Source organism: Lathyrus oleraceus, chromosome 5 (genome assembly GCF_024323335.1).
Source record: "Lathyrus oleraceus cultivar Zhongwan6 chromosome 5, CAAS_Psat_ZW6_1.0, whole genome shotgun sequence".
Taxonomy (NCBI): Eukaryota; Viridiplantae; Streptophyta; class Magnoliopsida; order Fabales; family Fabaceae; genus Lathyrus; species Lathyrus oleraceus.
Genome location: NC_066583.1, coordinates 278,388,962 through 278,401,729, shown reverse-complemented (window position 1 = coordinate 278,401,729; position 12,768 = coordinate 278,388,962). Strand labels below are relative to the sequence as shown.

The 12,768-nt window shown below is 30.8% G+C and overlaps 1 pseudogene; it reads left to right on the top strand.

Moving 5' to 3' along the window:
• The first annotated feature begins 5,395 nt into the window (after nucleotides 1-5,395).
• Nucleotides 5,396-7,566, top strand: LOC127088146 (F-box/kelch-repeat protein At3g23880-like; annotated as a pseudogene).
• The last annotated feature ends 5,202 nt before the right edge of the window (nucleotides 7,567-12,768 follow it).

The following is a 12,768-nucleotide window of genomic DNA, read 5'->3' as shown; positions in this document are numbered from 1 at the left end:
GATCGCTTTTAAGCATCACCATCAACCTTACATAACTTACTCTTGGGCTTTCTTACAATGAGACCTACTCGATTATAATTAAATCAATTAGATGATTGATACACCAAGTATTTCTATCTAAATTCGATTAACCGTGCAAATTCAAATCATTCTTCAAATCAATATAACTTCTAAGAATTTTCTTTTTATAATTTAAACTTTGGATGAAAAAGAGAATGGTAGACGGTCGCTTCACTATCTCTCGAATATTTGAATGATCGGCGCTCGTCATATTTCTCAAATTGTCGTCTTCCGATTAAAGCATGCTAAATAAACTTGGATAAAGGAATGGGTGGCGTGCGCCTCATTATTCCTTGAATAAGCAAGTGGGAGGTGCTCGTCTTACTACCGCGCATATTCGATTTCCGCAAACAACAATAATAATTTGAACGAAAAGGGAAAAGGAGGTGTTCGTCTTATTATTCCTCGAATAATTGAACGATTGGTGTGCACCATATTGCTCAATATTTTGTCGTTGCTATTCAAAATACCAAATACATTAAACCTAATTTCTCGCCCCGTGCGATCGACAACTTAAATCTTTTTTTAAAAAAAGAACATTGCTTAATCCTTTCTAGAGCGTACACAAACTAACGCTTAAGTCTCCACCGCGAGCATGCAAGCCAGTTTTTAACCGCTAGGATGCGATCTAAGCATTTGTTCATTAAAAGACATACAACCAATCAAACCTCTTTTCGCGCCCCCGTGCGATTGAAACACTTTTCAAAAAGAACATTGTTTAATCCTTTCTAACGCGCATAACAACCTGGTGCTAAAGCCTCCGCCGAGAGTAGACAAGCCAATGTTTAACCTTTGGAATACGATCTAAACAGTCGTTCATTAAAAGACACTAACAAACTGTAGTTGCTCGAACTACGAATGCTCTGATTTCCTTATTGCACTATAAGGATACGTAGGCACGAGATTGGGAGATCTTGGCGAGCACACTAATAAAAAAATCTCCCATTCCCCCCTTTTGAGGTTCCCATCCATCTCTTTTCAGTATTTTTATATCTCGAAGAAAACAAACAACATTAGCTAACACTCAAATCGCAAATTAAACTAAAAGATTCTCGTTGAGTATAACGGACGTGAGGGGTGTCAATACCTTCCCCTTGCGTAATCGACTCCCGAACCCAAATATGGTTGCGACGATCATTATTCTGTTTTAAAGGTTTTATCGATAGTTTCCTATTCCTTCATTGGGATAAATAAATTTTGGTGGCGACTCTGTTCGAATCAATTTTTCCACGTCCATCGCGAGGGATCGTATTTTTCGAGATGCGACAATGGTCTTAACTAGTTTACTACCTATTTTCTGTTCCATATCGGAATAATTAATTAAAATAAATTATATATTCAATGGATCTAGTAAGTTAAAAAAAATTAATACGATATAGCCTAACTTTTTTTTTTATCAAAATTGACATTTAAAAAGTCTTTTTCTATTTTATAAAATAAAAAACATTGCAAAAATATGGAGATTTAATTGTTGACATATTTGCACCTCTATTAATTAAAGAGAAAACAAAAAAGAGAAAATTAATTTTTTAAAAATGAAAATTTAAAATAGTGTATAATAGTATTCGTACAAAAAAATACAGGCGTGCATGTTCCCCTATACTGGCTGGGAGAATTAGTAGTCTTTGATGTTATATACGTTGTATGGTAGTTAGGGCTCTCCCACGATGGCGAAGAGTCTTGTACACTGGTGTTTTACAGTGATTTTAGGAGTCCTGCTCACATGAGATGAGCGACTATGTAAATGATTAGTGTGCTTAGGTATATGTGAGGTGTGATCAATATGCGTTATATTCTTGTAAATTCAATGCTTTAGGATGTAATGATTTCACTTCCTCTCTTTTGGGGAGAAGTATGTATAGTAACCCTCTTAGGCCTAGGATTGTAGAGTTAGTGGACAGTTATGCCCTAACTCCATGACTAGGAACAAGGTCAAGAAAAGACTTGTTCTTTCTAGAATCATGGACTAGATATCTTAAGCTAAGTCCAATAGTCTTTCTAGAATCATGGACTAAATATCTTAACCTAAGTCCACTATGAGGTCTTCTACCTTCGTTGGGTTAGTAGGAACTACCATGTGGGGGATCAAGTACTAGCTCGTGGACGACCAGGTGCTAGTCCTAGGGGTTTTTCCCTTCTTTGAGTGCTAGCCATTAGATACTCTAATAACACAACAAATGTTTAATTGTTTAGGCAAGTTAATATATATTTTCCCAAGTAATATTCGTTTCATTTTTCAATAAATTTTTTGATTATTTAGTTAACTTGGATTAATTAATTTTAATTAACTTGATTATTTGATCCAATTAAATAATTTTGATAATTGATATTAACTAACTTGATTAATTGATTTAACCAAATTTTAATAGGTTAATTTTGATAATTAAATGTTGATCATTTCTTCCACTATCATTTCATAATACAAATCTGAATCCACTCATTTTCATCGATAATGGAAAACCATGAAAAAATCATTTAAAAATCACACAATTCTCAATTCAATGCCAAGCCAATTTTCGAATACCTTTGTAAATTGATCGCTTTTAAGCATCTCCATCAACCTCACATAGCTTACTCTTGAGCTTTCTTACAATACGACCTACTTGATTATAATTAAATAGATTAGATGATTGACACACCAAGTATTTCTATCTAAATCCGATTAACCATGAAAATTCAAATCATTCTTCAAATCAATATAACTTCTAAGAATTTTGTTTTTATAATTTAAACTTTGGATGAAAAAGAGAATGATAGGCGTTCGCTTCACTATCTCTCGAATATATGAATGATCGGCGCTCAGCATATTGCTCAAATTATCGTCTTCTGATTAAAACATGCTAAATGAACTTGGATAAAGGAATGTATGACGCATGCCTCATTATTCCTTGAATAAGCAAGTGGGAGGCGCTCGCCTCACAACCGCGCATATTCGATTTCCGGAAATAACTTTCGATAATAATTTGAACGAAAAGGGAATAAGAGGCGTTCGCCTTATTATTCCTCGAATAATTGAACGATTTGTATGCACCATATTGCTCAATGATTTTCCGTTCTTATTCAAAATACAAAATACATTAAACTTAAATTCTCGCCCCGTGTGATCGACAACTTAAATCTTTTTAAAAAAAAAAGAACATTGCTTAATCTTTTCTAGAGCGTACACAAACTAGCACTTAAGTCTCCACCACGAGCATGCAAGCCAATGTTTAACCGCTAGGATGCGATCTAAGCATTTGTTCATTAAAAGACATCCAACCAATCAAAGCTCTTTTCGCGCCCCCGTGCGATTGAAACTCTTTTCAAAAAGAACATTGTTCAATCATTTCTAACGCGCATAACAAACTAGTGCTAAAGCCTCCTCCGAGAAAAGACAAGCAAATGCTTAGCCTTTGGAATGTGATCTAAACAGTCGTTCATTAAAAGACACCAACAAATTGTAGTTCCTCGAACTACGAATGCTCTGATTTCCTTATTGTACTATAAGGAAACATAGGCACGAGATTGCGAGATCTTGGCGAGCACACTAATAAAAAAAATCTCCACTTTCCCCCTTTTTGAGGTTCCCATCCATCTCTTTTCAATATTTTTATCGCTAGAAGAAAACAAACAACATTAGCTAACATTCAAATCGCAAATTAAACTAAAAGATTCTCGTTGAGTACAACGGACGTGAGGGGTGCTAATACCTTCCCCTTGCGTAATCGACTCCCGAACCCAAATATGGTTGCGACGACATTATTCTGTTTTTAAAGCTTTTATCGATAGTTTCCTATTCCTTCATTTGGATAAATAAAGTTCGGTGGCGACTCTATTCGAATCAATTTTTCGACGACCATCGCGAGGGGTCGTATTTTTTGAGATGCGACAATGGTCTTAACTAGTTTATTACCTATTTTCTGTTCCATTTAGGAATAATTAATTAAAATAAATTATATATTCAATTGATCTAGTAATTTAAAAAAACAATTAATACGATATAGCCTAACTTTTTTTATTTTATCAAAATTGACATTTAAAAAGTCTTTTTCTATTTTATAAAATTAAAAACATTGCAAAAATATGGAGATTTAGTTGTTGACATATTTTCACCTCTATAAATTAAAGAGAAAACAAAAAAGATAAAATTATTTTTTAAAAATGAAAATTTAAAATAGTATTCGTACAAAAATATACAGGTGTGCATGTTCCCCTATACTGGCTGGAAGACTTAGTAGTCTTAGTTATATACGTTGTATGGTAGTTATGGCTCTCCCACGATGGCGAAGAGTCTTGTACAATGGTGTTTTACAGTGATTTTAGGAGTCCTGCTCACATGAGGCGAGCGACTATGTAAATGATTAGTGTGCTTAGGTATATGCGGGGTGTGATCAATATGCGTTATGATCTTGCTAAATGCTATGCTTTAGGATGTAATGATTTCCCTTCCTCTCTTTTATGGAGAAGTATGTATAGTAACCCTCTTAGGCCTAGGATTGTAGAGTTAGTGGACAGTTATGCCCTAACTCCATGACTAGGAACAAGGTCAAGAAAAGACTTGTTCTTTCTAGAATCATAGACTAGATATCTTAACCTTAGTCCAATAGTCTTCCTAGAATCATGGACTAAATATCTTAACCTAAGTCCAATATGAGGTCTTTTACCTTCGTTGGGTTAGCAAGAGCTAGCCTGTGGGGGACCAAGTACTAGCTCGTGGACAACCAGGTGCTAGTCCTAGGGATTTTTCCCTTCTTTGAGTACTAGCCATTAGATACTCCAATAACACTATAAATATTTAATTGTTTAGGCAAATTAATATATATTTTTACAAGTAATATTCGTTTCATTTTTCAATAATTTTTTTTTATAATACAATACTTAATATTTTTGTTAAAACAATATTTTAATTAAATTATTAGTAATATATATATATATATATATATATATATATATATATATATATATATATATATATATATATATATATATATATATATATATATATATATATATATATCTTTTTCTCAGTAGTATTTTTAACTTTTTTGACAAAAAAAAGTAATTAAAATAAAACACCATAAAATTTATATAGTTACTATAGTTTTTATAAAAAAAAATTAAAAAAAGTAAATCGTGATCGTCAAATAAAAAATGATCTATTTATATTAATTAAATTAGTTTAAAATAATATTATAATTTAGAGGGACATAATTAGTTTTAAAATGATCTATTTATACATGGGTGTATTTTACACCGTGGATAGATCTCTTTTTCTTATTAAAAAATAAACATTAAAACATTTGATTGAAATAATTTATATATAATTAGAAAGTTCCAGAGCCCTTATAGATACAGAGTGATGTCTTCATCCCCGCCGCCGTTTTTACCAGACGATCTCATCACCGAGGTCTTATCCTCTGTTGACGTCAAATCAATTATGCAATTTAGATGTGTTTGTAAGTTCTGGAACACTCTCATTCTCGACCCCACCTTTGTGAATTTGCATCTCAAGAAATCAGCAAAACAAAATACTCATTTGTTACTCATCACCGATCGTAGTACAACTATCACACGTGAGTCACTCCATGGTAGTTATTATGAAAATGAGGTCGAGCATGGTGTCATTCCTTACTCGGTAAGCAGTTTACTCGAGAATCCGTCTTTCACCCTTTCTGTCGACTCTTACTACCTACTGCGAGACAAAGAATGCTCCATATAGTTGGTTCCTGCAATGGATTGATCTGTTTAAGAGGTGTATCCAACAACCTTGAGCATTATGATTACTGGTTCCAATTATGGAACCCATCCACCAGAACAAAATCTCCAAATTTTGGGTTCTTACGCTTATTTCGAAATCGTCCTGACTGCACTTCCTCTGTTGAGAATGGTTATTACAAATTCGTCTTTGGTTGTGATAATTCTACAGGAACTTATAAGGTAATGGCCTCACGTTACAATAGACGTGAAATGAGAAGCCATGCCAGAATTCTAAATTTGGGTGATGATGTTTGGAGAGATATTGAAAGTTTCCCTGTTTATCCTATGTATTTGGACTCAGCTTATAAAACTTATGGTGATTTTGGTATATATTTCAAAAACACTGTTAATTGGTTGGCTGTTCAAAATCATTTTTTGTATGATTTTGACGAGACTAAGGATATGAGTGTTGAACATTTTGTGATTGTTTCACTTGATTTGAGGACTGAGACATATGATCAATACTTATTGCCTTGTGAATTCGATGAAGTTCCACATGCAGCTCCAATTATTGGTGTGTTGGGAGATTGTCTTTGTTTTTCTTATTGTCATAAGGAAACCCATTTTATTATATGGAAGATGGAGAAATTTGGGGTTCAAGATTCATGGACTCAATTTCTTAAAATTGGTTATCACAATCTTCAAATTGATTATGACTATAGTGACGAAGATATAAAGTATTATTTTCAATTGGTGCCGATGTTTATTTCTAAGGATGGTGGGTGATACACTTGTACTTAAAAGTAGTCATGAACACCAAGAAATTATCTATAATTGGAGTAATGATAGAGTAGAGGGAACAAAAATTACTAGAAGAAAAGCTGTTACTGATGATCAAACTGTTGAAATTGTTGATTCTGTCTCATGCTCGCCCCGTGGTTATTTTGAAAGCATAGTTTCAGTGTTTTGGAATGTAAGTTCCCCTTCGTTTACATGTTGGTATTTATGAATATCTTATAGCTATCAACAAATGATATTAATATATCTAAATATTTGAAGTGACACCTGAAGTCTGAACTTTAAAAAAAATAGATACAAGAAAAAGAATAGATCTTATATTATTTTTAGTTCGTACATGCACCTCTTTGTTTTTGTTTATTATTAGTAGGAACAGAAATGATGAGCTTTATCATGTGGGCTTAGCTCAATAAAACTTAATTTTACGGAATGAATTGCAACAATTTGTTGAAGTAATCCTTTAATATCCTCTAGTCTTGATATTGTGTCTCTAATTCACCATATTTTCTTTCCAGACCTACCAATAAACATTATACTAATGTCGTTTTTAATAGATAAAATTTGTCATCTGCTATTGTGCAAGTTACTTTAAATTGCATTATCTCTCACTACACATTCCTAAATCTTTGTTGCTTGTTTTCTTATTGCTGAGATTAATTTGATGTGTGGGATTGCAGAATAAGACGGACCGCCAAGACCTAATACAATGTGGAAATCAAGAGCTCGAAGAAGAGCAGCTAAGGCAGTAGTCTAGGGAGGATGAATTCAGAGGAACAAGTTTTGTATTTAGGGACATGATTTTTTCATGTACTGTGTTATAAACCTCTTTTATTTTTAACTATGTTGATTTGGATAGGGAAATACCTCATTTGTTGGATTTTCATCTTGCTTTTTATATTCAAAAACTTCATTTAAGGGCTGAAGCTGTTAAGTGCATTCAGTTGTTTATGTTTGAATTGGTCGGGGGAGACTACGTAATGTTGGCTTTTCTATTTCAACAACGATTCGTCTTTCTTGTAACTAACTTTGAAGGCAGTTATTCTGTTGGTAGTAAGGACTCTATAGTTTAGAATGTTCGATTTCTTGTTAATTGTTTAGTGGAATCAGGTATATATGGTATAAGGATTCTCTCTCTCTCTCGCAAAAGTTAAACAAATGCTCAATCCAACCCATCAACAAAAACAGACCATATGTAGATAAATAAATTAGTAACTAGGACTTTATCATATCTCATTTATTGTGCATTTTAAGTGGTAGGTTAGCCAGAATTTAATAATGGTAAAATAAATAGAACTTATATTTAACTATAATTCAACATAACAAATATTTTATGAGATTATGTTTAATTATAGTAAATTTGAGGTCATGTGCGGTTGTTCGTATCGAACGACCTCAAAAATGATCCTTAATGAATTGATTTGTTTTGATTATTGTCAAAATCATCTCAAACTGTATTATGATTTTGATATATATATATATATATATATATATATATATATATATATATATATATATATATATATATATATATATATATATATATATATATATATATATATATATATATATTCTTAAAAACTAATTATTATTAATTCTAACTCATTATAAAATCTCAAAAAATGATTCTAATTTTAAAATTAATCAAATAATATTATTTAAAGTAAATTACACTCTCTTTAAAAAAGATATTTATATCACACTCTTGTCTTATATTTAAGGGCAATGCTAACTTGTGCTTCAAGGGCACATGCTAAGAAATTCATAAATAAAAAATTTGTATTAAAAAAAATAATAAAAAAATTAATTATAAATTTTTGAGAAAGGCTAAAAAAAAACATTTCTATAATTAATTCTTATCATATACCCCTAGGACATAAGTTAGTATAAGTTTATATACAGTGTATAAAGTATGCAAATTTTTTGAACAAAGCTTATGTATTGTTTAAAATAATGATAGTTAAGAAAATCAACTTTAAAAACAAACTCCAAATGTAAAGAAAAAATTTAAGTGAAATAAATTGGGAACAAATAAAAAAAATATCCGGACAACAAACAAAAACGATTATGCATCATATTATCATAATCCACCACAAACAAAAATGAACTTGTTTCCTAAACAAGTATCACGCATGAAACAAGATATAAAATGTCAAACAATTATATAAGTGAGGCAGCAAGGGAAATCAATTTACGGGGAGTTTTTTTGTTATTGCGGGATGGTTGAAGTTTAGATTATGGTTTTTATTTATTGTTGTTCATTGATTTGAAGAGTAACAACTTTAGGATAGTAGATTTATAATTGTGGATCTCAAAAGTGTAAAAACTTTGTGTTATTTATAGATGAAAATTAGGGTTTAAAATTGATTGTGATTCATCTATTTTTGATAAGATTTTATGTGATTTAATTTTATTTATTTCTTCATGGCCAAGTCAATGAATCTGAATGGATTTGTGACCTTTGTGAAATATAACAACAACAATAATTGAATAAAATTGATTTTTTTAATAATTTTAATATAATAATAATAATAAAAATAATGTAATAATAATAGCTAATAATAATAACAAGAATAAATAAAAAATATTTTGATTTGTTTTGGTTTTATTTTGATTTTTTGTTTTATTTTTTTATTTTTTTATTTTAGATTAAAAATAATATAAACAAAAATTCGAAAATTAAAGTAAAAAGTTGAAAACAAATTTTAAATTTAAGATAAAACATAAAAAAAAGAGGAAAAAAAACTCTAAAAGTGGAGAAAACATAAAAAAGAGAAAAAAAACTTTAAAAGTGAAAAAAAATATTAAAAAGAGAAGAAAAAAACTCTAAAAGTGGAGAAAAATATTTTTAAAAAAACTCTAAAACTGGGGTATGTGAGATTTAAACTCAAGACATCTCTCTCTTGTAAATCCTTACACATACTCTTCTATCAAATGTGTCATTTCATTTATTTGAAATATAGTGTACTAGAAAACATATGAAAGATGAGCAAAATTTGGGTACGTCAATGAGAGAAATTTATTAAAAAAAACTTATATATTTGATGTAATCAAGTGTGACGGGATTTTTGATCTTCTTGTTGTTGATGGTCAAATTATATTGTTGAAGGCCTAAAGACACCACAATTGGAACAAAGGAAGAAAATAAGTTTTATAAATAACATGATTTCATGGGTCACAAAACATCTCAATGTTTTCTTTGTAGGGATTTGGTGCAAGATGCTTTGAAAGATGGAAGACTCAAGTTTGGGGGGAAAAAGAAGCCACAAATGACAATTAACTCAGATCCTCTACAAGTTGTGGAAGCACACTTCGTCTAACCTTTGGAAATCATAATGGTTTAGACTACTGAATGTCTCAACATGGAGGTCGAAGAAGTAATTGTGGTTGAGTATGCTAAAAAGATGAAAATGGCATACCCAAAGAATAAAGAGGAATTAATCAACTTCTTAAACAGATGCAAGTTTATTGGCTTTGAAGTAATGTTATATCCCCACTGTAGTGTAGTGTTCGACAAGAAGTCTAGTCAAGACCATGAATAGATCAAGCCCCAAGAGCCAAGAAAGATTGGTTGAGACGACAGGAGGACCTAGTTTGCTTTTTACAAAAGAGGAGTTCCTTACAAGACATACCAGAACTGTTAGACGATAGGCCTAGATCTAGAGGGGGTGAATAGATCCCAAGTTAAAAATTTATCCGAAAATTTGACTTAGACAAGTTTATGGCGCAGAAGCAGGTTTTAAATATTTCTAAAGACAAATATGCGTAAAAGTGTCAATATTATGATAATAATCCACAAGTCAATCAACAACAATTAAGCATAAATAATTGAATACTCTACAATAGTAAAAGTCTATCTCCAATGATATTCACACACAAAAAACTAAGTCAAATAATTTGTCGAACACTTGGTGTGTGAAAAAAAAAGTTTGAAGTTTTATATGGTGTTTGTTATTCTAAGAAATCCAATCACAACCAAATGATTAGTGATCAATGCAACAAACACAAGATTCAAAATATAATCAAAATTATGATTCAAACTATGTTGATCTGGTGATCAAAGCACTCGATAATTTGTGAATCGAAAAATAAAAGAGATAGAGAGAAAGTAAACAAGATTTGTTTAGGTAGTTCCCCAGTCAAGCTCGTTGTGGTTACATCGCCCTTAATTCAAATTTGAGTTGAGATATTATTATAATAAATCACTATAATATTTTGACTCTACAACAACGCAAGAACCGTTGCAAAAACTAAAAAATCCATTGCCTTTTCTTATCAAAACGGTTTTCAGACCATACCAAACTAAGACGTGCTCTATTATTGTACCCAATTGCAATGCCTCGTACACAACCGTTGTTTTAGTTTTCCTTAGAGAACGACTTCCAGTAGCTACGATTGTACTTCATTCTCAATTTAAAATCGTCGTTTTTCTAGTGTTTTTGGGAATGACCGTTTCATGTGATATAGCAACACTTTATAATTGTTGTTCATTTGAAACCGTTTTGGTAGATCTATATCTTAATTTCTTCTTTTACTCCAACAACCCTTTATAACCGTTGCAACAAATAATTATTTTTTATAAAATGTTAAATCATTTTATTTTATAAACCTGATAATAAATTCTTAACAATTTTTTTATATAATAATATTCATAAAGAAGTTTTAAAATGATCTGCCAATTTTAAAAAAATAACATTTCAAAGTAACATAATTCATTATATATATATAAATCTTCATTGATATATATAATTCCTTTAAAATGGAAATAATATTTTAATAACTAATACAACTATTAAATATCTCAAAATATGTAACTACTATGATTTGATTAAATATTTCACTCTAACCTATATATAATATGAATTAATCTGCGCAATAATACAATTTCCAAATTCATGGACGTGGTAAGTAGCGACACGATTTGAAAAAGTTTGTTTTCTTCTGTTTCATGCATACCCTTAATGAGTAAGTAGCCCTTGATGATATGAAAGACACAAAAGATACCACATAGATAAATTAAAAACATATTTTAATGAGTCTAAAATTACAATAAATATTCCAAAATTCAGCAAAGTAACGTCATGTGAATCTTACTTAGACTTTATTCACGTCCAAAACTACAATCAATCATGATTTTTATACGTATTTTTGGAAGAAAAAAAAATCCTAAATCTTCAATTAAACAAACACAAAGCAAACATCATAACGCATATCATTAGTGATTGTGTTTATAAATGGAGAGAAGAAGTTTCAAACAAAGAATCATGGGCCGGGTGATTAATTTGTGTTTATGCTGCACCGGCTGATATAAGTTACTCCATCGAATAAAGATTGGGAGATATCAAAATATATAAAAAATGATGACCTTATACTATTTCTAATATACTCTATTAGTATAATATATAAGTATGTATTAATTTAAGATGGTTCTCTATGATACGACCGCAATATTGCGGATGCGGATGACACTGCAACCATATTGAACCGCAATTGTCGTATGAAATAAAATACACATGGAATTTCTGCATCGCTGTCGTACCGAACTGCATCACCACCATACCTGACCGCATTGCTGCTGCGCCGGACCACATCACTGCCGCAACAAACAAATGTAATACTATGGGTTTTATATAGAAACAGGATAACATTGTGTATTTGTATGCTATGCTACATATTAGATCTCAATTATGGTTTGAATACAATCATATACAGGAGTAATGAGGGACCAATTATGAGCTAATGGCATGCTCAAAACCTAACAATCATAGCTAGTGAGTCCCTGGTTAATTGAGTATGTCATAGAAATTTATTAATATCATTTTATATTCTTTAAAAAAATAAAGAGCAAAATAGTTTGTTTAAAAAATACTAATAGTTTGAAAAATATGATGGCATAAAATACTATTTAAAGAAGTGTTTCAAATTGATCAACTAAACCGAATCAATCCGATAAATTTGGTTCAGTTTCATTTTTAACACACTAAAAATAGAACCAACTCAACGCACATTTTTTTTATTTAAAATTAATCCATACTGAATCATTACAATGTTTGGTTTGAATTATGAGACAATGAGCAGAATAAGTAATTCTAATAATAACTTAACTGCAATCTTTTCTTGCTTCCTCTATTCAATTCATTCAACCTTTCAGCTATTTCATGTGAGTACTCTACAGATACATACTAACAGAGCAAGACAATGTCATAAGATCAGAGCAAGACAATGCAAATCCGAAAA